The sequence below is a fragment of the Epargyreus clarus genome, unplaced genomic scaffold (assembly GCF_041222505.1).
Source record: "Epargyreus clarus isolate Ecla_fem2 unplaced genomic scaffold, WU_Ecla_fem_2.2 ptg000008l, whole genome shotgun sequence".
Classification (NCBI taxonomy): Eukaryota; Metazoa; Arthropoda; class Insecta; order Lepidoptera; family Hesperiidae; genus Epargyreus; species Epargyreus clarus.
Genome location: NW_027332216.1, coordinates 7,053,358 through 7,081,306, shown reverse-complemented (window position 1 = coordinate 7,081,306; position 27,949 = coordinate 7,053,358). Strand labels below are relative to the sequence as shown.

General features: G+C 34.4%; 1 protein-coding gene across 2 annotated transcripts in view; it reads right to left on the bottom strand.

Moving 5' to 3' along the window:
* IRSp53 (Insulin receptor substrate 53 kDa) overlaps positions 1-11,652 on the bottom strand; it is a 298,284-nt gene extending 286,632 nt beyond the window's left edge. For both annotated transcript variants that reach the window (XM_073075851.1, XM_073075850.1), the window contains exon 1: positions 11,323-11,652. The gene's annotated coding sequence lies outside the window, so the exon portion shown is untranslated. The remainder of the gene's footprint in view (positions 1-11,322) is intronic.
* Between the last annotated feature and the right edge of the window lie 16,297 nt (positions 11,653-27,949).

Below are 27,949 nucleotides of genomic sequence, written 5' to 3'. Positions count from 1 at the left end.
TGGGGGAAGAAAATAAGGGACAAAAATGACCTGAAAGCCTCCACGCGTCACAGTTCAACCATTTAAAATAACACAATAATATTGCACTTCACTACTTCAGTACTACTCACTTTTTCGAAGTAATAGTCGTACTTGAAGTTTTTAGGTTTAAAAATCACAAAAACCTCGCAAGGAAACCTACAAACCTAAAACTCAACAGTTTTCGTACATCCTCAAGGGGTCAAAAGATCCCAGCAGTGGGACCGGGTTGAAAATAATGACTCATTCGCAAAGTCTCATTACGACCCGCACAAAAATTGTGTCAGTGAACCACTTAAAGAGGAAGTCGCGGTTCACAAAGGTAAAAATAATAAAACACAAACAAATAAAAAACTGTTAACTGTTAACAAAAACGGTTACACAAATAACGGATGCAATAGTGTTTCGGTTACGGTGTCCAATAACAAGTCAAAATGAAATATCACGTCATTATTTTACAGTCTGCACTTACGCGTACTTGGGGGTGCTATCGATAATTAAAAACACTGTTTGTAATTAAATTACAGATGAAATTATTTATGTTCAATTAATAATGTCCTTATTAAATTCAGTAGCACGTAATTGTGATTAATTAACAGCAATGACATAAGAGCTGAGTATTGACTAAATATACTAAACTACATTGAAGCAGTGAGGTGAAAAATCTTTTAGAATTCGCCCAATAATGGAAGTTAGCAGTGAATCGATATAAATAAGGTCTGTAGCGAATCAATACATAGTGTCCTAGTAAATGTAAAAAGCTTAAATACAACCACTATAACCCTAACATCATAAACTTAGGTTTAAGTAACGTTCATAATACAATGAATATTATTTTTGATTACTCGCAAGTCACAATAACTTTTTCTCACAATAGTTATTTTGACTAGTTTTGATCAACATTAAATATTATATATGTATAATATCTGTAGAAATCCTATTATTTTAACCTACATTTTTAAAGTATGATGAGTTAAAATTCAGTAAAGGTAATTATGTTTGTATAGTCCGCGCCAAACTAGTCCGCTCTGAAGTTGTTGCGAGCAGGTGTAGTTATACAATTTGCAACGGCGACGCGATTCATTTCTATATTCAGAGCGGACTAGTTTTACGCAGACTATACCACTATTACGTATATACAGTAATGTACCTACAGTCCTACAGATCAATTATATCAACACTAACTTTCTAGTACATATCCTAAAACACAGGATATTGCACAAGCCACATAAATAGGAAGTTGATAGGAACTTGCAGAACCAGCTTTGCCTAGAAAGCTAGTCTATGATTAGTGGGTAGCAATGATAAGTTATATCATAAATCGGTACTAGATCTAGTAATGGTGGTGATCAACCCTGTTTTCTGCAATAAAGTGTACACAGTAGCCTGTGTACACTTAGCGTAGCTAATACTAGCGTATTAGCTATAAATTTCAATAATTTCCGCCTGGCACCATGTCTTCGTTATGCTACTCATAATTTGTATTAAAACAAAAATATGTGGATTAAACTCGTCGGATAAACTTTTCCCGGCATTATCTGTCCTCATACATATGTCACGCAAATGGACAAATGTTATATTCTACATACACGTTGTTTGTACGTGTTTGTCACACACACCTCAGTTATAAATGAAGATAGATTTAGATTCTGTTCGGCGACATGTGATCTGGAAATAAATTAATTAGCCATGTGCGAGTCGAACTCGCAGATGCAGGGTACCGTACCACCGTATTTTCCTTATATTTTTGTTTTTAGTGTTTGTTGTTTGTATTTTCTTGTTTGTTATAAAAAAATCAATTGTCTATCTATTAAGAGATAGAGCGCTGTAACAGACGGCGAGTCAGCGGAGGATTATTACTAATAAGGTTTTTAAACTTTGGTTACGGAACCCTAAAGATGAAAGCAAAAAATAATCATGGCCTTTTTATCCGCTTCTTTATGAGTAGTTAGCGGTCACCTCCGTTCATGGACATCTACAGACCTTATAGAGATAAAATCTCGGTCTTATTATATCTGTGAAACCAGATAGTAATAAGTATAAGAAATAAGTTTGACAAGGTCTGTAAGTTTGATGGTGTCGCCGCGCTCAAACCACGAAGAATATATCACCTTTTAAATGCTAGGTATATTATGTGAAATTAAGAATATTAGATAGGTACATCGAAAGTGGTAGAAGTATTCGTGCAAAATTTGAATTTAAAATGAAAACTACCATATCCTTGTGTGCACTGTATTATCTTGTTTTGAAGGGTATGTAATGTTCATTATCCTATCGGGATATTCTTCTCGGATCTTAGGTATCAGTAGAGTTCCCATACCAGATCCAGTATGAATGTAATGAATATTTGTATATGATAAAAGTTTTGAATATGGCACAACATCGTATTCGTCGTTGATACTCTCCAACAATCCGTCGTGTAATTACTGAACAATGACGAGTATGTAAACGCTATGCTCGATTACAAGCGCGTTTTTCTTTGATTCTCGTTGAAAAAACGACATGAAGGAGGACGGGCGAGCGTCATGACGAATAGCGAGTAGGTTATCTACATACTCTTAATCACGTCTGTTCGTCTGCACTCGGCGAATATAGAAGCTTAGCATTACATATCTTATGTAGGTATATACAATAAATAAATGCAGTTAATTCTAGAATTGTACAAACATATTCAAACGTAGCAAAAAGGCGATACGTAAAAAGTACGTACCAACATTAAAAGTTACTTAAAAAGCTTAACAATACAAAGTCAATCTGGACTCCATCCGAAACTCCGACGAGATTTCTTTATCTCGACATCATCAATGATACGAACAAAATACCTTACAATTAATGATGTGCCGAGTCGGCTATTTTTTGTATTCGAGTACCTACTTTAGTACTCATAAAAAAAAATTCGAGTTAGGACGTGAGTCCAGAGTATTCACAATGTACTCGAGTTAGTATGAAGTATTCGAGTACTAAGTAACACACAGTCCATAATAGTAGAAATAGTAAGACAAAAAAGGTCACTTACAACACAAAATTAAACAAGTTTTAAATTTCACAATTCCTGCTGTGTTCACTCGTTTGCCTATATAAGGTACCTATGACTCGAGTCAGTACTAGTACCGTCAGTATTCGAGTATCATTCGAGTCGATCTTACTCAGCACATCTCTAGTTACAATTACTACCTTATTACTCGATGTAACATGTATAAATCGAATGAACAAAAAACTTCATACAAGGCGAACCTCAATTAGAACGAGAATGATATGAGACGATCTGCTCTCGATTTAATCAAACCGGGTCATCTAAGCCTCTAAAAAATTGGACAAGTCAGAGTCAAACTTGATCCGGGTTCCGTACTACGAATTTCATTTTTCTAATATTTAGGACTTTTTTTGTTACCACAGTAGACATGTATTGTAATTTTAAGTGCTTATTTATGCGTTCAGTAGATAAACTGAAAGACGCAGAAAAATTCTGATTTATTCTTCATACTCTTCTCTCATACTACACTCTTTCGTTTTAATTTTTTATATTTCTACACCCTAAACTACTTTTTCCATGACTGAAATCGTCTCAAAAAAAATAACTACAGTTCTGTTTTCGGACCGTTATGACGAATTTCACGAGGATGAAACAGCAGTTGAACTTTATGACGGATTTGAAATATCGTTGACCGATACTGGCTACAACTGACTTTCTACAGTACCAATTGCGGTCAAACAATCTGTCGGTGCGGATGAAAGAAATACATCGGATTATAAAAATACCGTTTTCACAATTTTTATACAGAACGCTAATAAATGCCAGTCATAAATAAACCGGTTTCTTATTCCGACAACAACAAGACATACATGCATTTGCATAATTTAGAGGATAGTAAACATGAATATCTGGTTTTGGGGACAAGACGAGTTATTTTTAAGATTCGTTGCAGATTTTCTTTCATAATACGATGCAGCATAACTAGATATTATGACACTATTAGATTTTTAAGAAGGTATATAGAAATATACACAAGATGTTTTTCAATGTGAAATTTCAAAAGACTGGTAGTTTAACTATGTAATATTGATTGGTTACTGCATTTCATGGAAATATCGGTCACAAGCACATAGATTCCTCTTTCCCTAAGAGATTTATGAGAAACAATTAAATACTTCCGAGAAGCCGTTCATACCGTCATTCCATATCGTGCATGAATAATTTTACTATAATAATTTTATCTGAGAAAAGGCAGCTAATTCAAATTATCGACATAAACAACTTTACTTATTTATGTAAACGTCAATAATTTTAAATTCCCTGTCAACCGTGCTTGCGGCATCATAAGCATTAAGAAACGAGGACCCTTGTTTCATTATGTTAATGATAAATTAACATAGTAATTTCACTCGATTTTACAAGTGCCCCTCCACTAAATATAAGACGGTTCTAACAAGGGGACCGTTATGGTTGGGGACTCCGATCCATTTCGTAGTTTTAAATAGCTTTCGCACACTCTTGTATAAATGGGTAATTTAAAATCATTTTAAAGGGTATAGGTGGCTGTTTAATTAGAAACTACTACGTGCGTTAAGATTTTGTCAAAAAATTAAATAACCCATCGGGTAGCGAATTTCAAACAGTTTGATCAAACTCTAATATAGAATGATACTTCGGAATTTAGGTGATCATATGATTAGAAACAGCTTGTAATTTACTCTCAACAAAATGTTTGACTTAGATACCTATGTGCCATAAAGGCATATCGAATAAAACTTCTAAAATATTTATTTTTGTCTTGTATATTTATATAACTAAACGTGGGTATAAGGGGGTAGATGTTAGAAATAAAGGTAATTAATTAGTGTCCAAATGAAAAAAAGAATTGTCATTTTGGACTATGTACTTAAAAGTAATAAATACCATCAAATGATATTTCTTTTGTAGGTCATAACCACGTTTTAACTGTCTGAAATGTTTTTGGCATCTAACGAATCCAAGAATTAATGAACAAAAGAATTACGTGAAAATATTAACATTTTGCCTAAAGTATATTTTTTTGCAATCCGCCATGATATTCTTATTAAAGAATCCTTGTGTAGACATATGACGGTGTAAGCAAGATTATAAAAACAAGAATTTACGAGGGTTATATCAAACATACGACTTCTTTTTATGTGTTTAATTTGCTGACAAATATAATCGCAGCACGTACTTTTAGCGAATTTGTTTCAGCGGTATAACCACAAATACGTTGTAACAAGTACTATATGTTACACTACCAAAACAACTTTGATAAAGTAGCTTTAACAAACCTCTTTACGTGTCTTCCTCGCGCTACAAAAACGTCCAAGGATTTACTTTCCAACGTATTTCAGGAAAGTTCCAGAGCACATTTCCCTACGACGCGCCACTAAATGTTTATACGTAAAGCAAGGCTTTGGCGCGACATGGAAGCCGTTGTGTATCCGTGACAAACTGAACTGAGATGAAATGGAGAATTCACCTGCCTTAGTATAGGAGAAAAGGAATGCGTTAAGAAGTTATAAGGTATTAAGGTTAGAAGCTATAATACATTATGTGATGTTTCAAGACTGATATGAGATTGAGTGTCGTTTGATAAGTGTAGTAAAAATAAAAATTACGACTTCTGCACTCACACTTCCACTTCGATTCTGGTGTTGGATATAACAGACACACACAAAAATACATAGACTGACAACAGATAATTCACCATTGTGATGTCTGCGTGACGAAGAAAACTGAGCATATCAGATCCGTATGGTGACCGCTGCGTCACAGCGCTTAACACTGCTATTATTAGGCAGAAAATGGTATGGCGGTGATGCCTCGGGAGTAGACCACAAAGGTTATATCATCTTCAAAACAAAAGTCATAATTTAAAACTCTGCTAGATACAACACGTAGCCTCTTGCTTCACGACCTAGAATCGAAATGTCTGTTACAAATAAACGCAATAGACGTAGAGCATGCACCTGTTCGTCCAAATGGAAATAGCTAGTCTCTACCGTAGATACTAATGCTTAGGAGTGACGTAATATCAAGTAGAGCGCATGAGCGATGCATTATAAAATGTTGATTAATACACCGTGACGCGTGTGACATATATAAGTTAAAATTAATTGAGATTCATGAGACTATGTTATAGCATCCATCATTTTAAGTGATTTTTGTCTTATGCGACTAATGTTCAAGCCATGAAGCTAGATATAAATCTCAGTATGCCTGATATACTGAATTTTGTATTCGAAATAATTTACCAATAATACTGTATTTATGTGTAATATGTAAAAAAGTCACGTTTTATACCGCTCTTAATAATCCTTGTTTTCTTTCGTTAAATAACAAAATACAAATACTTTTTGTAAGTAATTAATATTAAAGTGCGTCTTCCTCCGTAAATAGCTTCAAACATTCTAAAACCTGAAACGAATGAAAGTTTGGTACATACAATTAGAACGTACCAAAAATAGGTGCTAATTGACTAATTATTTGTAGCTATTTCTGTTTTTGTATTTTATTTTACTTCTTATTCGGACTTAACAAGATAACAGTCTACTTTTACTCTAAAATAAATGATCCAAAACTAAAATCAGTGATCTAAGATGCTTAGAATTTACGTAATATCTGGCAGTGCAGCGCGACTGCATGAGTGATGTGCATATAAAACTTTGTTAGCTCAGTCAGCCGCGCCGACGTTGATTAATTCACTGCTACAATGAGCTTGAGATATTTCGGCTTGATATATGCAATCTATTATCCTATGCATACATTTTAACTATGTGGACTTACGTAATATTAAAGTGAGTTTAAATTACGTTATGTACAGTCAGCGGGAGAAACAGCCTTGTGTAGAGGGTGCTATGGGCACATAAAAACAAATATGCGAACACCCAAACCCATAACAGAAATCAAAATTTATATGAAACAAATAAAAAAAATAGTAAGTAAAATTTGTTTTTCATAACCTTCCCAAAAGATTTTAATTTGATACACATACCATGGGGTTGCATAATAAATAATCGGTCCTTCATATTAAGGTGTCCGCCATATTAGATTTAAAGTAACGTCACTAATATGAATTGTCCAAATTAAACGTCCAAATTATGCAAAATTTCAGCTCAATATGTTCAGGTTAACTAGAGTAAAATTTAATTGCACGATGTTATTCCATATATAGGAACGTACCAATGAGACAAGTTAAATAAAAGCTTGTAATAACACAAAAAGTTAAGAAACTAGGTAGTTGATACAATATATACAACAGCTATTTTAACAGGAGTTATAAAGTCGTAGCAGCTAGCCAACTTTTCGGATAGGTAGCGGCCAGTTCGTCCCAAATCGGATTGCGGATAGCGTCGCGGGAACCGCTCTTATTGAAGTTTGGGTGAGTATTTTCAAATTAAACTATTCTGTCCGTATTTAAATAAAAAACGGGAGAGTATACAATGAATTAAAGCCAATGTTTTATTCATTTTGTTTATTTAAAGTACCATAGACATTTTATACAATTTCAGAAATATTTTCAAATGCAAACATTTAATATTTTAGTAGGAGTTATAAAGTTGTAGCAGCAAGCCAACTTTACGGGTAGGTAGCGGCCAGTTCGTCCCAAATCGGATTGCGGATAGCGTCGCGGGAACCGCTCTTATTGAAGTTGGGTGAGTATTTTCAAATTAAACTATTCTGTCCGTATTAAACTAAAAAACGGGACTTATACAATGAATTAAAGCCAATGTTTTATTAACTTAATTTTGTTCAACTATAATATACATTTTCTACCGTTTGAAAAAAAAAATTAAAAAAAAAAAAATCTCAAAGGTATGTGAAGTCTACCAATACGCACTTGGCCAGCGCGGTGGACTATGGCCTAATCCTTCTCATTATGAGAGGAGACCCGTGTCCAGCAGTGGGACAGTAATGAGTTGATGATGATGATGATGATGATGATGATGACCGTGTGAAAAATATCTTCAAAGGCAAATATTTAATATTTTAACAGGAGTTATAAAGTCGTAGCAGCTAGCCAACTTTACAGGTAAGAAGCGACCAGTTCGTCCCAAATCGGATTGCGGATAGCGTCGCGGGATCCGGTCTTACTGAAGTTGAGTGAATGTTTTGAAATTAAACTATTCTGTCCGTATTTAAATAAAAAACGGAACATTATACAAAGAATGAGAGCCAATGTTTAATTTATTTTAAGTAGGTAGATATGGAATTTTTATGCACTTTGAAATATGTTTCTAATACAAACATTTAATATTTTAGCAGGAGTTATAAAGTCGTAGCAGCAAGCCAACTTTACGGGTAGGTATCAGTCAGTTCGTCCCAAATCAGATTGCGGATAGCGTCGCGGGATACGGTCTTACTGAAGTTGGATGAGTATTTTGAAATTAAACTATTTGTCCGTATTTAAATATGAACAGGACACTATACAATGAATTGAAGTCAATATTTTTTTTCGAGCATAAAGGAAATTATAGGATTTTTAAAAAAATATTACGCCTAACATTAGTAAATTGTAAATGATATTTTTACGGGAAGTATGTAATATATGTCTTGGAGTTCCTTTCACCACTTTTTCTCCATTAACACCTTAAGAAGCAGTGTGTGGTTTTATTAATAATTTTGTAACCTACTTAGGGTTATGTTTTTGATATTGAATATAGTTTTAAATTCAAAGGTTTTCAGAATCTTCATCAATTTTAACTAAAATACTTTTTAGATTTCGCAAAACGAGTAACAATAATACTACATCCATAAGAACGAAATTAAACCCAAAGCCATCAAAACTTTTGAAACCTGAATTTCGAGACAGCTCCATTACAAATTTGTAATACGTATTAGAGATAAACAGTTTAATAGTTTGCTTTGTACCTACGCCTAACCGAGGAACTGAGGCTAACTTGTTTAGTGTCGAAGTACCGGAGGTCCGTCCGGCTAGTTAGTCCCCAATCGAATTGCGGGATAGTTGCACCAAGCCAGCGATCTTACTCTCGAAATGGGATAGATTTAATAGTGTAATGGCAAGCTCTTTGCAGCTTACCGCAGGCTTGAAACTTATTTATTAATGTCACACAACCATACTACTTTATAAGAACATCTGATATTAAACAATCAAAGCTAAGCATAGACGCAAAATCAATTTAAACTTAAACACTAATTTGGAATGCCATGCGCTTGTGTTAAAGGAGACATTCTTTCCTGAGGCATTCCAGCTTAGACCTCAGGGGTAGCGGCGCATCTGTAGCATACCTCAGGTAGAAATCAAATTTTATCTGGGCTTAATTACAGATATCCATGGGCTGCAATAGCCAATTACCATCAGCACTGCATGATCGTCTACTACGCCTTTATTATAAAAATAAACTTTCCATAGGAAGGTATCTGAGATCATTTATTTAATTTGATATCTTCCGCTTTCTCTGTCCAGTTATCTCCCAATTGAATTGCGGATAGTTGCGCTGAACCGGCGATCTTGTTCGGGAAATGGGTTAATTATAATAGATATTAATCCCAAATGGATACCCTTTCTAATTTAATAATTGTAACGGTGGCTATTTAAGTTGTAAACGATTAAAGTCTTAAATATACGAGTAAGTTGTTAAAGTTTACGTTTATACGCACTTTAAAGAAATTTTAATTTCATTTATTGTTTATTTTATCCTTGGCCGTAAAATTATCAATATTGAATTGTAACTTTCATGTTTATACATTTTAAACATTTCAAGTAAATGTAACAACGAATAGAGAAAAATGTTAAAGGTTACTGTTGTAACCTTCTTTAGACAGGTCGATAACGACATTTCTAAGGCCTAAGAAAAATAAATAAAACCATATGATTTCTCCATTTATTCAAATTGCCCACGACAAATATATACAAAAAAAAAAGATTTTTTCCATGAAGCCTATGTCGTCTTACCCTTCCAAATATTATTAGCCCCCACACCTAAACCAAAAATAATCAATTTCCATCGAGTGGTTTTTCAAGCCATTAGCTAACCTTATTTGAAAAACACAGCTGTTACGAAATATGAGACAGTATTTAGAGTTCTGCCGCCTATTAACCGCATGTATTACGACTCCCATAAAATCGAAGCAGTCATAGGCAAGGGGTCAAAACTTTGACTTCTGAGACCAAGACTCCGAGGTCCAAATCCCAGGTGCGGACTGATTTTTCAAAGTTATACGTATAAGACTTTTTAAAGTGAAGAAATCATCGGTAGGGTACTTAGTTGCGTGAGAAATCTATAAAAAACTTTTCAAAGGTATCTGATGTCTATTCTGTATTGACCAGCATGATGGACTATGACCTAATTCTTATGATGATGATGACAATCAAATCGAAAAGATTACTGTATGAGTAGGTTAGGTGCATGAAGTACAAAAAAGGTAGTTACCCAGTTTATCTCCCTTTAATTCCCAAGCCAAATTCTCGTACTCAAAGGTTGTCTGAAAGAAAAAGCTTTTCGGAGATGGGTCCATCGTACATTGTCTGTATTTCTATACGACTAGCTTCCCATTGTATTGATTTTTACTTGTTCAATGTCCAAATAGTTAAATTACCTATCGAAACGAAATAAACACATAGGAATTATTATTTTGGTGGGTAGATAAAAATCTTTTGGACAAAAACTAATTAAGCGAAAATTGAATGAATGAATGAAACTAAGATATTTAATTACATCTGAGACATTTGAGAAAAACCTGTGGTTATTTAGACTTATTTCTTGGTGTTTTCCATTTAATCCTTTAATTACTTCCGCGTTTAAGAATATAAAGGATTGAAATTACAATTTTAATAAATCTTCTAAAGCCTCCAGCGTCGTCTTAATTGGCAATAACATCGTAAAATTAACTTTTTATTTCCACCGGAATTACTTAGTGAGAGCGATACGTTTCTCCACTTGCATTAAGAATAAAAACATTTTATTGCTTAAAACTGCAGACAAATAAAGTGCAAGATCAAAGTAAAGCGGTAAGAGGTTTGCGAATTTTGTACGATCGCGGTAAATTATTATAACACCGAAGCAGAGTGCAACGACTCTGACCTAATGGTATTTTCCTCTTTCCTTTCATCCTCATGAATACTCGAGTTAGGTTCTCCCCTATTATAAACCGAAATATATTAGACGCTTAAAAAAGCAATTTGCATTTATCAGATTATTCAGAATCATTTTATGCATGCAACTGAAATTTGATTATCTTAGGGAGCCACTTCAACACAAAAAACGTTTCAGCATTTTTTTCTTATTTTCTATTAAGTTATTTTTCGCCGGTTAAGAACCAATGGATAAAAAGGCACTCACCGTATTCGGAAACCGCCACGCTTCAATAGTCGAGACACAGTTTTAGTTCAAAACTGCGCTGATATCGAAACGAGTCAAAGTAAGTTTATTTTCACTTTCAAATAAATCCCACTTCCACTAACAACAAAGTGAGGTCCTTACACAATTTACTTATCACGATCCAACTGTACAGTTTCACTTTCAACAAAGTCGTCAGTCACGAATCGGAAATGACCCGGCTCTGAAGCACATTCGCAAACTTCTGGCGAAGTGGGATTGCGCGGAATGGGAACGCAGCCTTCCCCTACGTGCACGCTGCCCGGCCGGCGAACAGCGACTGTGATAACGACACTTCTTACGAAATGAACCTGCGAGCCTCTCCATACTCAGCGTATAAGCTCGCCCGACGCCTCTCTCTCGTAGCTAGTGCGCTCGAACAACATTTTCAACTCTATTTGTATGTACGTGAGACTAAAATCGGAACAATACACGCTGTTCCCTAACTCGCCTCGTTCGCTACGCGTAACGAGTTTACGGTACGTAAATCGTAGTAGATTTGTTTTTCAGTCCGGCCACAGAAATACGGTTCTTGACTCCGGCGCTCAGAAGGAACTTTTTTCCGTATCGTTTCCTGTTAAATAGAGCCTTCTTTTTGTGCAACCGCCACCCGGTAGCCTACGTAGGGAGCTCGAAATAACCGCTATGGACAAGATGCCAACTTTCTAAACTAAACCTATAAGACCATTCTATGGGGACGGTGAATTACGTTATTTTTATTGGAACCTACTGTACTCGGGACAATAATAATAAAACATTGGTCAGATTGGACATTGTGTGTATTGACGTGTTGTTATTTTGTGTAACGTTCACGCAAGATCGATCGTCATTAGATTATCAAGTTATCTTATTAGTGAACTTATCTTGTTAGTGAAATGAAACAGTATGAAAAACTTTCATAACTTAAAAAACACAATTCAGCAAATGTACCAAAAGCGCAATTAAACTTTAACGCAAACAAACTCAGAATATTATTGACACAAGAACTGCAAAACTTCAATTTGTCTCGTTTATTATTGAAAATAAATCTAAAGTCAGATCTTCATTCAATTAACGTTCAATAACGTCCAATAATATCCAATAACTTGGCTAGGTACGTCGGAAAATAAACCTCTTAGCTTATTTTTAGAGTTGTACCTGTAATTTACAATACCGGTTATTTATTTATTTTTTATTAGTTGCACCAACAAAGTGTACACCATCTCCTCCAATACACAGGCTTGACTAAATAAGTTACAAACTAAGTGTCACCTCAATTATAGGCACAAAGGGCATGCATTAATACCAACATTAACATTCATGAATTAAGACTTAGCAACAATTTAAGTGTAAATACAGAGTTATGGTTACATTTTATTGATAAACACCGATAACGTAGCATGTGGCACAATAAATAACCGGTATCCGGTGCTTTCGGTGTCGGCTATCAGGGCTGCGGTCGAAGCCCTACAACGCCTGCAAATTGGATACCACTCACTCGAACCAGATTATGTCCAAGGCTGTTTAACGTTACGTAACACACCTGCTTGTTAAGCTTATTTCAGCTTATATAGGTCATGTGTAAATTCCGACTTATATGGCCGAGTGGCGACTCCTGGTTCTGACTGGTTCTCAGCTCCGAATTAGGCTGGAATAAGTTGTGGAACCAAATTTTATTCCTAGATTAGCTGGCCGAAGCAGCGCTCTCACAATTCGATTTTTGGGATCGTAACCCAAATATTTTGTTCAAATAATTGAATACCCAAATTTCAATATCTGTAAAAGCTTTGATTTTTGCACGTGAATTCTGCCTGATGTTCGATAGTTTTTAATATTTACACATAGAGAGAGGTAAAGAGACATAAAAGATTTTTTCTTTTATTTTAGATATTGCGCAAATAAACATTATATAACGTTGGAAAATTACAGATAATCATAAAAACAGGTTCCCCTGTAGTCTTTATAAGTAGCCTACGTATACTTGGAAAGTAAAACATTATTAAAATATCCTTTTCAGTATTTAAGAATCTTCTGGATATGACATACAAAAAAAATTCACGCAAACATTGCCGGTTTTACGGTACAGTTCTTTAGGTAACTTTGTTATTATATTTGAATTACACACTTAAAATATTAGACTAATAAATGCTGAAGTCTTAAATAAGACAAAGATCAGACAATGGTCGTAATATAGAAATTCACAAGTATTGAAACCCATAAACCCGTCCCCATCATCCCGAGGTCTAAACTAGGTCAGTGAGGCTATATCGTAAAATAAGGAAGATTTCACACACAAAACCGCTATGTAGTCTGCTAAAAACAGTATAACTTGACCCTTACAGAACATTAAGTTTTATGCTCGCGATAACTAGATTTTTAATTTCCGGGGTTTATTTTATGCAAACTACGTACGGTATAATGCATAAGTTTTGGTTGGGCTGACCGCATCTAGCAGTTATTATAACATGACGTATATTAATATGATGTGTTATAAAATTTATTAAAGAACTCGTTATTTAGCTTTAGATGTTTGTTGTTTTCATAGATAATAAAATATAATGATATAAACAATTAAACACACAACGTTATTAGTTTAACACCAAAATAGGAAACAGCAGGTTCGGTAAAATTGCAAACTTATGTTTGCAATTGAAATTATATTCAACTTGTCCTAAGCAAAGACTTCTACATAATTTTGACAGTAACAAGTTAAAGTTATCGTTTTTTATTTTACCTTATTTCGTGTATAAGTACACAAATATATCATCTTCCCAAAAACAAGTCAATAGAATAAAAAAAAATCTTAATCTCAAACAGAATATAAATATGATCAAATATTTAGGCAAAGAAATAATACATTTATTCTATATCCAAACTTCTTCAAGCTAATTTTGGGCACAAAGGGCTTCAAGTTTCAACAGATATTCTTTTTAACTTGCAAATTACCCCAACATAGAAAAGAATAAACTGTGAAAATTACGGATCGTAAAAAGATATACTTCATTACATATAAACTATTCCAAGTTTACATAACCGATACCAAAAGCTTTTACCTGAAGAACATTTTAGTTTGAATAACACAGTGAAGGGTAAGAACATCTTAGCCCCAAACGGCACTTCCGAGAGTTCCGAGGCCTTACGGATATCGCCCATCCGCGGAGACTTCTCGGTTTCATCGATATGTATACCCTACTTGGGACGAGAATACCGACAAATGTACTTTGTAGTTCTATATAGAGCCACAGAATTCAATTCATCTTAAGTCTTTTGAGCTTGTGTTTTGAGGAGTTCTTGAAAATATCACAAAGTTTTCTCTAAACTAACTCTTTCTATCTGAACACGTGAAAAAAGGGTTTGACTTTTGTTCAAACATTTCTACTGAAGGAGATTTGCTCAAACGTCCAACACGATATTTTAATTCGTTCTAACCCTCGAAGCAATGACACCTACAAGGCTAGAAGTCCTATGGGTTAGAAATCCTCAGAGTACCTACGCTTACTTTCATAGTATTTTACAAATACAACAAAGAGTTTCAAATAACACATTTGCTCTGATCCGTATCTTACAAGTATGTCACAAGTATGATGTTAACAATTTTCACAATATCGTACACTTTTGAGTTTACATTTCAAAGAGCTGTAGAAGAATATATCGGTATAGGTACTGTATCAATTTTCACATATTGGTCTTGACATATGAAATATTGAATAACACCATATGGATATAAATAAAAGTCTTACTATTCCAGTAAATATTATGCAAGTCCGGAAATATCTTTTTTTTATGTATAGTGTTGTATATAACATGTAACATATTTAAGTAAGTGGAGTTTTAACATATAACGATTCCTATCTTCGGTAATAATAGGAACCATTTAGTTACCGACATAAATTGTATTAAAAAATATTTATGCAAGTAAAGTTTAAATTTTACATTTTCTAAGCCCATTAGGAGTTTAAATAGCTTGAATCTAAAGAAAATTTTCTTTGAATTTTCCCTGAATGATAACTCGCCTAACAATAAATGTATGCAGCATTTTTATCCGACCTCATTTGTACGAAATGTTGCTAAATGACATCTCCCTCCTATAGAATCCCCTATTAATTTATTGTTGATCTCATTTTTAGGGTCTCCACCCAAACATGCAAGTTGCTAGCAATGACAACAATAATAATAAATTTCGTTATAACAGCAGTGTATATGAATTTATAGATGCGTAAAAACTCCATAATCGAGTGTTTTCGTATGAATATAACAAAAATACTTTACCTACATGTAGTAGGTACACGGTGGATATATTGTAGGTTAGGTAGTATGAGGTTCATAGCAACAGCATATTTTAGTATTACGTAATTTATAACAAATATATCTCAACCACTAATATAGTTATTATATATGCATGATTAAGTATGTATTGTTCAACAACTTTACAACAATCAGCCTAATTTTATATGAAAGCGGAAAATCTAACAGTAACATTATACGCAGGGCAGTATATATAGTTGGGGTGTATATAAGAGGGGATTTCGGGAGTATCTCGAGCGCGTCAGACTAAGATGTGGGAAATACCTTACAACCTGTAGAGTATCCTAAACCATAAATGAACTTTCTATGTCGGGGAGTTTGCACAGTCAAAAAAATCGATCACTGAACATGCTCGAGCGCGGTCAATTTTCTTTTTAATATCAAGGAAATAATGCTACAAAATGGGAAACATAATCTGCCGATTACCACACGTCGAAGTAGTAAAAAAAATAGTCATTTTGAAAAAAAGACACCCTGTATTATTATGCTATCTGATAGTGTCACTTATTAGCATGAATCCCTGGGAAATAATGATGTATCACAAACTAAAGGAAAAGGCTAATTTTTAGGAAATTACATTATTCTTCATACATTCTCGTACTATTCTTTTTTCAAATCGTCAGCATAAGAAAACACTCAGCTAAATCGAATATTATCATATAAGCTTTTCTTCATTCTAACGTATAATCTACACAATCGTATAGGTCCCATTGACGCTCGAATTTCTTCACATTTAGCATCATGGGCTCCAATAGGTACGCTTCTATTTTAGTTTGGCGATAGTGATTCCAACTTTCTCATCATGGGTCGTGATGCACCTGTGTTTGTTATAGAACTCCGATCCAAAATATTCCATGAATAGCCATTTACCTCTTCAGTTCGCAGAAAAAATCATCATGATATTTTTTCCCTGAGAGGAGTAATGATTTTCGAGTAGGTATGTATGTATGTCTCATTCTTTAGCACGCCCTATAGCCTAAACTGCTGGACGGATTTTAACATGTAAATGTCGTTGGATTCGACATGTGAGAGTGATATACTCATGCTTTTAGGAGTTGAGTTTTTGTTTAGGTAATAATTCTGTCGTTACATAAAATTATGCAAACTTTGATATTGAAAAAATATTTTTATGTCATTAGTAATTTAGGACATTACCAAAATATTCCTTATGAGAATTATTTTTTCAATAATTTTTAATAATCGATGGAAAAGTACAGATATTAATATGTGTACCTACTTTCATTTACTTAAAAAACATATCAGAAACGCTAAATTTTAATTTTAAATTTAATATTTTAAATTTAATAAAGTTCTTTAAAATTGGTAAATGTGCTATAAGGGGGGTGAGAAAACAGGAAAGATCTTAAAATTTGGATGGCCGCTAAAAGCCTGACTCTGTGCCACCCCTAAGGAATTTTTGCAATTATTTTGTGTACAAGAATCCTTGCTTATATAGCGAATAATAATCAATATCTTTATATTATGAAGTAAGCACGCGTCTTTAGTTTTAAGAAGTTATGGATGTGAAAGACGTTTACTAAAATTTACATAATTATGTGAGAAAACACTAAAAATCGCCACAGAACTAAAGCTACATTCAACAAACAGACAAACCCACTACCACCATTACTACCAATGAAGCTTACCTTCTAAAGTAACAGAATAAAAGATCCGTCTTTCTAACTTTTTATATGTTTTACATAAAGTAGAGAAATCGCTTTCTTTGACAGCAATAAACATGGCGGAAAAAAACATGTTAATTACAACATTTACAACGCACGATTAAAGATATCTAACAAGCACTTTGTTTTCGTTCTGGCCAAATGAGCAAAGGATCTTGATAATCCGCTTTGCTGTACAAATAACAGTAGGTATGAGAGTGTGAGGGGCAATACATTTTTATGTCCCTGTTATATTTTATTGCCCGGACTTCACGTCAAAAACAAAGTGACGACACTTTAATCAGGGCCCGAGCAGACATGCTACTTTATGTACCGGTGATCTGCGATTTAGATGCTTTCTGAATGTTATAATTGTGCAGAGAAAAAACGCTACACTTTGCACAAGTTTTAGCAACGTTAACATCTACATTTGTACGCTCGATAGCAACTAAACAAATTAATGCAGTCTCATCAAATCTCATCAAACAGATGCTAGATCCTTCTGTGGTTGAACTACAGTGGCAGCCGCCACACCTATTTCTGCCTAATACTAGCAATGTTCAGCGCTACTGTGTTATAGTTTGAAGGAAAGGAAGACATACTTTTCCGAGGTATTTCAGTTTAGCCCTTAGGAGTAGCGGCGCGTCTGTACCCCTACCATGCGTTTCTCACGTTTTGACAAATATGACTGTTTTGGTATTTGTTTACGTATTTGCCCATACAAATTCCAATCAGCGCCCCTAGCAGATTGTATCAGAACTGTAGTACCAGTAACGTAACACTAAACGTCTAAATTGACAAAATGGCTCTTTATGTTTTGTCTCTCTTTTTTGCGAACATGTGAAGCAGACAAAGAGACTTGAGCACTTGCTTATTGTTACGTTTACTCAGTCTACTGAAGCAAACGGAACAGAATAATGGATTGAGTAAACGTAACGTAAAATTGTGGGATGTTTTGAAAACTATTGGTAAGGGTACTGTGGCCGATTTCTTATCTGGGGTCGATTACCGAAGTCCATGGGCGGCCCTAGCCATGTACCATCAGATGGATTGCGTTCTGGTCTGCTACTCCTCCTCCTGCGTTACATATAAAACGCCAGTATTTTTATAATACTGGCGTTTTATATCTAACGCAGCAAATCGCCAAAACATGATGCAGCATCGCATGTATGCAAAAGGAGCATGTCTGCAAATGCTATAAGGGTCAGTGTTAATTGAATACCGAAATGCATGTAACAAGCGTTCCGCGACAGAGTATGAAATGAGGTTTTAAATTATTAATCAAGTACCCGGCGTCGGTATTTGAACGTAAAAAGCTATCAATGACGGTTTGTATAGATTCATTAGTTAGTTGTTTGAGCGTGAAGTGATTTAATTGAAAAAAATACATGTTGATTTGCCGTGAAGGATGCAATATTTACTTATATATACATTTATTAAGTTTGAACATTCACACGCGCGTCATTTTAAAATTACTACTAGGAATTTTTTAAATAAAATCTTAATAACTAGAAAATTATCGTAAATTAGATGCTAGTACATCCTGTTATTTGAGCCTCATTTTATTCGACTACGAACGCACCACGACCACAACTATATCTTCTTAATAACAGCAGTGAAGCGCTGCTGTGTGCTGGTGTGGTAGAGAGATATACTTACCAGAAGCGATCCAACTTAGTCCTCAAGAGTAGCTTTGCATCTATAGCCAACCTCTAGGAGGTATCTAATCTTATCTGAGTTTGATTACAGTCCATAGGCGGCAGTAGCCTGTTACCATGGCCTGCACTCGTTTGCTACTTCATAGTTCATCTTACATAAAACGTAATTTAATTCTTCAATGTCACAAAGTCCGTCCGATAATGAATATATGAATATATATGCCTAAGATATTGTCTAATAAATTACTTATTTTGTTTTTGTTTCAGGGCTGAAGTATGATAGCTATCGTTTATCACGAACCTTAGTGTTTAATTTACGAAGACATCTATGGAACCCGAAATGGACTGCAAGGGATAGACGAACTATATAAGGCTCTCTTCACGAAGTCTGAAGCAGAACATAGTTACGAGAAACACCAAGAAAGACATAAAAAGAAGTAGGGTAACAAGACGCCAGCTGATCACACCGCACGTACAAACAGCCGTACCACTTTGCGTGTTAACGGAAAAGCGGGAAAGTGTTACGGGAAAATGAAAATTGCCGCCACTGACGCTACGACACAAGACGGGTTTAAGCAACCGGTTCATTTGTTCGTTTCGCTGAAAGTTTCATGGGTTTTATACTACGATTATATGAAACAGAGGAATCTACTAAGACGGAACCCCATTCCTATTTATAAAATATTTTTCTAGATGCCTACGATCCATATAGTGAGTTTCGGTTTTTTTAAATTCAAAAGTTTGCGTTAATAAATAATTATCACTTACTTTAACGGCGAAGGAAACAACGTGAGGAAACCTGCATATCTGATAGGTCTTTAAAAAGATCTTTAAAATTCACGCAGCACAGTGGAATAGCACCTTAGCTTAATCTTACTCATTCAAAAAGAGAACTGTTTCCAACGGTGGGACACTAATGGGTTTATCATGATGATGGTGATTTACATCAAAATATATAACGCGAAAGCCAAATAAATTAAACAAACAACTTATATAGGTACTATTATCAAAAAAAAATACTCCACGAAACTAAATAGTAATATGAATATTGCGTATATCCTGATTTATTTCATTAAAATCGTTTCAGACTATGTCCGCTATTCTTCCAAAGGTCGTTCCAACGCGACCGCATAGTACGCTCCAGCAAAATTTATTTTTATAAGTCTCTCGAGCTCATAGACAAAACGTATAGCATAATATTGGACATAACTTGTAAAGGACAAAGCCGTAGTGTATGAATGCGATGCGTTCCACCCCGTCACAATAGCACAGCCGTTAACTTAGTAAATGTTTAGACTCCTAATAAGGTATCATCGTAATCTTTACGAACGTTCATTAAGTCAGTGTTATGAATTCCACCTCTTCACTTGTTTAGGTGTCTAGAATTCGAATGACATGTATGCATCTGTAATTTTTAGGTGTCCTCTACGCGTATTAGGGATGAATTAGCACATGCTCTGTTGTAATATTAAAATTTGACCCTTCTTTATCAATTGGCACAACACTATATGTAATGCACTACACTACTGCTCTGTGTTGTCTGTGGTCGAATCTCTCACATTAAACACGGTACAAGTTAAACTTATTTTCATTTTAAAACTAATTTAACATGCTCAGTGAGACTTGTACAACACACTGTGTTCCACAATATTCCGACATGTATGTAAAATCTACTAATCTGGATTTGGCCATTGTGGTGGACTATAGCTTAAAACTTTCTTAAACTGCGTTAATCAGCAGTGAACTACTAATAAGTTCATAATTAGATGTGGATGCTGAAAAAAAAACGATGTTATTGACAATTATACTTTGAGTATATTATGTCCCACATGAGGAGTCTTATTAGTTACTCCGTCTACGACAACAACGAGACGAGGCGATCGCACGTTCAATATACGAGCCGTATGAATTATTCATCTTAGCCATTTCGAAGAAATCTGAAAGAATTTAATTTTTGAGGGAGGCGAAATTGGACAAATAACAAAATAGATAACGGTAGAAACACAAATAAAATTGAACGAGAACCTACGAGAGGAGCAAACGAATTGAAAGGAAATTGAGAGAAAAATGAAGCCCATTCCCGTGTTTTGTTTTATTTTTATTGAAATTAAATAATATCCTGGAGAAAATATTTTCTACTTCAAAATGAATGTTCGTGTAATGAAAATGTGTTTCTTCCTCCGTACAAAGTTTGTTCATAACGCGTACCATGTTGAAAGTACTTAATGAAACTTTAGTATAATTCGTGAACCTACATTTAAATAACTTGGATATGTTTTCAGAACTCTTCATGGCTCTAGAGAAGTAACGGGTTTCTACCATAACAAGTTTACCAATAGTGTTTTCAAGGATACTCAGACTTTCATGGTTTGAAGAGTGTGATAAGATAGGTGGTATAACGCTGGTTCAACTCCGCAGGCAACGCTGCCACATATTTCTGCATACGTAACAACAGTGTTAAACGCTGATGTGATTTGATTCTAAGGGTGTGATAAAGGAAACATACTTCACCGATGTGTACTATTGCGTACCAATTTAGTCATCATAGGCAGCGACGCATCTGAGGCCGGCCTCAGATAGAGTCTAATGATATCAGGGGTTGATTACAGAGATCCATGAGCAGTTGCCATGAGATAAACTCATCAGATTCAATTCCTACATATATTATATTTGTCGCGGATATCGATATAGTTGTTTAATAAGATTGCAAATTTTATTATCTGTACCTCAGGTAGACGCCGTGACGTCACTTTAATTTAAAAATAGTGCGCCATGCGGACAGTCGTATTCGAGAATGAGGGTAATTTACCGTGGGACACGAACCCGGTCACATCTCCAATACGAAAGTGTCGGTTTACCTAATTAACGCGGTTGATCGCTATGGTTATTTTGCTATATACTTGACGGACTAACTGTGATAACTTATTTTATTATTACTGAATTACTAACTGACGTGTCCCTTTGATGTCCTAAGCGTGTTTTCTCCGATATATTTAAAAAAACAAAGGCACGAAACGTTCTAACTTATTTGTAAGCCTTGATCCACCCTGTAGCTGACCTTATATATTAACGACAAACTTTATGCATTATGTACCTATGTAAGGTATCTAAGCTACAGTATTTATCTGAGGTTTAATATAACAAACATGCGTAATCGTATTACTATTTGTGTCAATAGTAAACTGCGTGCAAGGTCTAGTTTAAATACATACTTAGAAGCCAGGTGATCTAGTAGTTTTAGACCTATTATAACTCTGATAGAACCTTGATGCAACATGTAACAATAATATGTAGCTATCGAAAGGTATTATATCAGACAATAGATTTTTCTAGATTCTTAACTCAAACAAAGTTATTTATTACAGATTGATTCCTATAGCACGCTTTTTGAACGTCAAGGTAAGTTAATTATTTGTTGCAATTGGAATTTAATTTTATTGCTTAAATTTTGAATTATTCTAGGTTCGTACAAAACAGCAAAATACATACCATAGAAGGGACACCACTCGACTACAAATGATGTAGGTATTTATGAAGCCAAAAATACATCATTTGCAGTCGTCGAAGCCAAAATTTTTCATTCATAAAAAAATCTTACACGTACTATACTAATTCTTATACTTACACGTAGACTTATTAAAGTACAAGATTAAGAAACAATTCCCTAAAGTTACTGGACATGTATGTCTTTATTTTTATTTGTATCTCAGTAGTTAAGTAATTTTATATTTTTGAATAGACGGAAAACATACGATTTATAATGTCCAGAATTACAAACGCGCAGATTATTTTTAATCTCCAAAATGTAGCCATACCCCTAAACCCCTCCAAAGAAGACGTAAAAAATAATCACTTCTTAATTTCATAAAAGGATTTCGGCCATTACGTGCTAAACAAAAATAATAAGGGGAAAAATGTAAAAGGAAGAATGTTCCGAAGATTCTTTGATAAATAACAGTGGCAGGGCAGTGCAACGGGCAATTTTCCCTAACCGGATATTTAAGGGGAAGATCCCCTACTTTTATGCAGCTGTTATTTCTATGAAACGTGCTCTTTGACGTGGAGGATATCACGGATCGATGACAAACGCTTTTAGCTCCACTGAACAAGATTTATGCGTGTATTTTGCTTCCAAATTTGTTTTGGTGCGAAGCTACGGTCCGTAATTTGATGGTGGGAAGTAACACAGTCATAAGCTACCTATATTATAGTCACTTCTTAATATTAGGTTGTCTGTATGAGAATCTTGCACTTTTGTCATAGTCAATTACTAGTCCAGCAATTTCTTATTCTTACTGTAAATCAATGAGGTCAGCTAGGAACTATGCGGAGAGAGCAGTTAACAATCCACGTATCTGATAAATACTAAAATTGGTGAGTAGGTATGTCACACTATATACTCACATATGTATTTGTAGATAAAATGAATGTTTAATCCGAGATTAAAAGTAATGTGAAGCAATATGATAGATACATTTTAACGATAATTTTCTGGTAACAAAATATGTAACTTAGTTCTGACTTGTAGAAAACTGAAGGACTATAGCACTCGTTGTCTTTGGTTACAGTATAAAGTAACTACTTTAATACATTCAATACTTCAATAGACAGCTAATTAAAGTAACTTAGGTGGTCTACATGTCCTTTTTTTCTTCAATTACTAAACTAAATATGAATTCAAATGTAAAACATTATCTTAGGCTGACTTCCTTTTGCAGAAAAATTGCAGCCAGGCGGAAATTTTTTGCAGCCAAGAATAAAAAAATAAGCTTCAATGAATTCACCACTGTCAAGATCAAAGTAAATCCTTTACTCTATGTAAAGCATCTCGTGCCAGAGACAATGTCGTAGGAATGTAAACAAGCTGTTGTCAGAGCCGGCCTCAGAACGCAAACAGTCTGGGAGACATCTTTGCTTTGCCTTCAAGATTGATTCGCTTTTATCATAGCAATATATACCTTTTGTAGAATATACCCTGGTGATTTAACTGAGATGTCTGTGCATTTAGTTTTAAATTTGTATGGCTCCGACTGGTTTCAGTCGTATATTCCGCCGTTCGTTACCAGTAGGACTGCTGTGTACTGTATTCTGGTCTCCATGATGTTGCAAATCTATTGATACGGAGCATTTAGTCTAATCAACCTAGTATACTTTGTAACGACGAAACGGCTTTGTTTCAACGAGTAAACATCAATACCTTACCATGAGTTTTCAAAACATCCCACAATTTTACGTTACGTTTACTCAATCAATTATTCCGTTCCGTTTGCTTCAGTAGACTGAGTAAACCTAACAATAAGTAACTGCTCAAGTCTTTTTGTCAACCTCACATGTTCACAAAAAAGAGAGACAAAACATAAAGCGCCATTTTGTCAATTTAGACAATGTTACGTTACTGACACTATAGTTCTGATACAATCCGCTAGGGGCGCTGATTGGAAATTGTATGGGCAAATACGTAAACAAATACCAAAACAGTCATATTTGTCGAAACGTAAAAACTCATGGTAAGGATACTGAACACAGCAGCGCTTAACACTGCTGTTATTAGGTAGTGCCGCAGAACTCGTACCACAAATAATTCTACCAAAATCATTCGCAAAAGTTTTCTCAAGTAAGTATAAGAGAATTTTTGTGTGCTACGTCACGGAAAATTACACACTATATGTCTATAGATATAAATGAAGCGACCAACACAACCAAAAGATTCTAATAATGATTCAGAGTTCAGAATGATTCGCAGATGCAAACCGATTCAGAGCCTTTAGTATACTACTCACATTCACTTTATTTCAACGCATGATATTTTCAGAAAACCACGTAGAATAAACAGTCTGTAGTAAAATTGCTTGGCATACTAGATGGGATTTATTTTACTTTAGTACATCGCAGCAATATACTTTACGGAAAGTATAAACACACTGGATAAAGAAAAACTGATTTGAGTACATTGCGGGGAATATATTATTACTTTTGCTATATTTTTATAATAGTTTAACAAAAAAAGTATACGTGTCGAATAGATAAATTAAAATACAAAAGATTGCGATTCGATATATTATTGTTCCATGTATGTTTTAGAAAATCTTTCTCTTAAAACATGTATGAAAATTACTTTCTAAAAACGAAAAGGTCATTTAAAATCTGAATTCTAAAAATTATCCTTCTTATCTTTTTTCATACAATTTATTTTAAATCTTATGTAATATTACATTGTTGTAAATTTGTTTGCCATTCTCTGCTTAAATGGTATCTGCTTTATAACTAGATCAACCTACACTTTCAAATATTATCTTCAGTCATAAATTTGCACTGCTAGAAAGTATTCGATCGAAATTGCAATAAAACTTTTAATCGCTTTATGCAAATGTTTCTTCAAGTCTATCGTTCTCATGGTCGAAAATTGAAGATGTCCCGGGGGCCCACCCCCCGGGACACAGGGGCCATGACCCCCCAAACCGTCGAGTCCAACTCGCACTTGGTCCGATTTTTTTTTTGGAGAAACCCGGCATGGATTCCTCTCTGCCGCGGGATTAGCGGTGAGGAAATGTCCGACTTTACAATTAATACTAAAATATACATTTAAATCGCATTAGAAAAAGTGGTCTAATTTAACTAAATTTCCCCTGTGATACCGCCCCCCTTTCCCCCAATCTTATGCTGCGATCGCGCCTGGTCGAAAATCAGAGCTGCCCGTTATCAAGTTTGGTGCATTGTATTAAAACTTGGGGATTCATTAGAATAACATGAGGCCAAGTAAATGTCTGCGAAAGTCGAAGGCTAAAGAAAGTCTCGGTAATTTTGTTTGAGTTTTACTTAGGCTCATTATGATATAACTTAGTTGTGGAATAACATTTGGTTTACTTTAGGTTTATATGTTTAGCGGGCAGCGAATTTCCTTAATTCTTATTCCATTTCTAGATACGCCTAAAAGTTTTCTTCTTAAAATGAGATTTTTTTAGACATTTATTAAGATTATAATTCCAAATTCGATTGATAACTCTTAAATTCAGTTTTGGGATCACTACAGAAAACAAAGTATTTAAATTTACCTCATCACACTCCTCAAACCTGAGCAGGGCACAAGTCACTAATATTTATTGTCTTTAAAGTTTCTTTTAGATGATAAAAGGTTACAGAGACTACTGTTTTATATTATGTTCACCACAATGTGGATCGTGTTTTAAATTGCTTTCTTCAAAAGTCAAAAACTAATCAAAACCTAACCTAACCTACATTAATTACTCGATATACGTCTATTCTTAAAATAGAACTATGTATATATTGTCCTCACCCACAAACCTACTGTCATCCAACGCCTGCCTGAATTGCTATTACTAGCATAGAATTGGATACTGTTCCCTAAGGATCGGAAGCACTATAGAACAAACTAGAACAAGATCGTTTGCCTTTCCAATATAACAAACGATTCGGTCTTACAACGGAAGTAACCTAAAACAATCCGGTTGAACGCGAGTATAACTTTACAATTCTATTGACTTTGACTTCACCCAAGCTGAAATTATACACCCGAATGATATCATCAAAATTTACTGTGAATATGAATTTGGCTGAAAACACAAGGATGAAATGATATCAAATAACTTTTGGTAACTTTTCCCTACCGTTTATTTTGCCTAAGAGGGTCAGACTCGTAGTTTAAAAGGATTCTCACACTGTTATTCCATCTAGATTCCATTTTGTTTCAAAACCTTTTAAGGCCACACTGTGATGTCGTAAATAAAAGAGAGTTTTACTTATAAAGCTTATCGTGTATTAAATAAAGTCCTCGTATCTTAGAATTCAGTAGACCCTCGTCGACATACCTACTTTATTTCTTATATCCTGAAAAATAAGGACGCCACGACCCTTATAACTTGAATGACATAACACTGATTCCCGAAACATTATAAACGACTAACTTAATAAGCCATCAGCCCTAACACTTCCAGTAATTGTTAACAACTAATCAAATCAGTCAGTGTTATGGCGGAGAGCACACATTAATTAGGGAGTGACAGCCTGCAGATGTTCACATGAGAGGCGCTATTTATTCTATCTCAGGGGCACCCTTATGATAAAACAATTATGTAATTGGCAACACAGTTTATGAGATTGCTTTTTCATTTATATGTAACTATGTAAGTAGATGAAATAAACAAGCAGTTCAAATGATATTGAACGGTCATTGATGCCTTAAATATCTTTATTTAACTCTAAATATGAAATTAATTCTTCTTGACGCCAAACACAACAATTTTGGTTCTAAATTAGAATGTTTATAATAAGTATGAATGCCCTTAAAAATTAACGAAAACACTGATTCTATTTCAGAAATAGGTGTCCTTAAAAAATACGAAAACACTGATTCTATTTTAGAAATAGGTATCCTTAAAAATTAACAAAAACACTGATTCTATTTCAGAAATAGGTGTCCTTAAAAATTCACGAAAACACTGATTCTATTTCAGAAATAGGTGTCCTTAAAAATTCACGAAAACACTGATTCTATTTCAGAAATAGGTGTCCTTAAAAATTTACGAAAACACCGATTCTTTTTAAGAAATAGGTGTCCTTAAAAATTTACGAAAACACTGATCCTATTTCAGAAATAGGTGTCCTTAAAAATTTACAAAAACACTGATTCTATTTTAGAAATAAGTGTCCTTAAAAATTTACGAAAACACTGATTATATTTCAGATATAGTTTGCGACTGATCCGTAGTAATGAAATAACGAATGACCCTTATTTGCTTAATTGATAGGATATCTTATAAGTACTAAGTATAAGTTTTTGATATAAAAATCGTATTTAAATCGATCTTACATAGAAATGTCTACTATCTTATTTATAAGTATAATTTTATTTCACGAAGAGTGCTTTAGCATAGGACTTATAAACTAAATTATGTTGCTTGTTAATTCGTTTTAAAAACATTCTATTCGTCCTTTCGGTGTACTTAGTACGGGTAAATGTAGCGGCGAAAT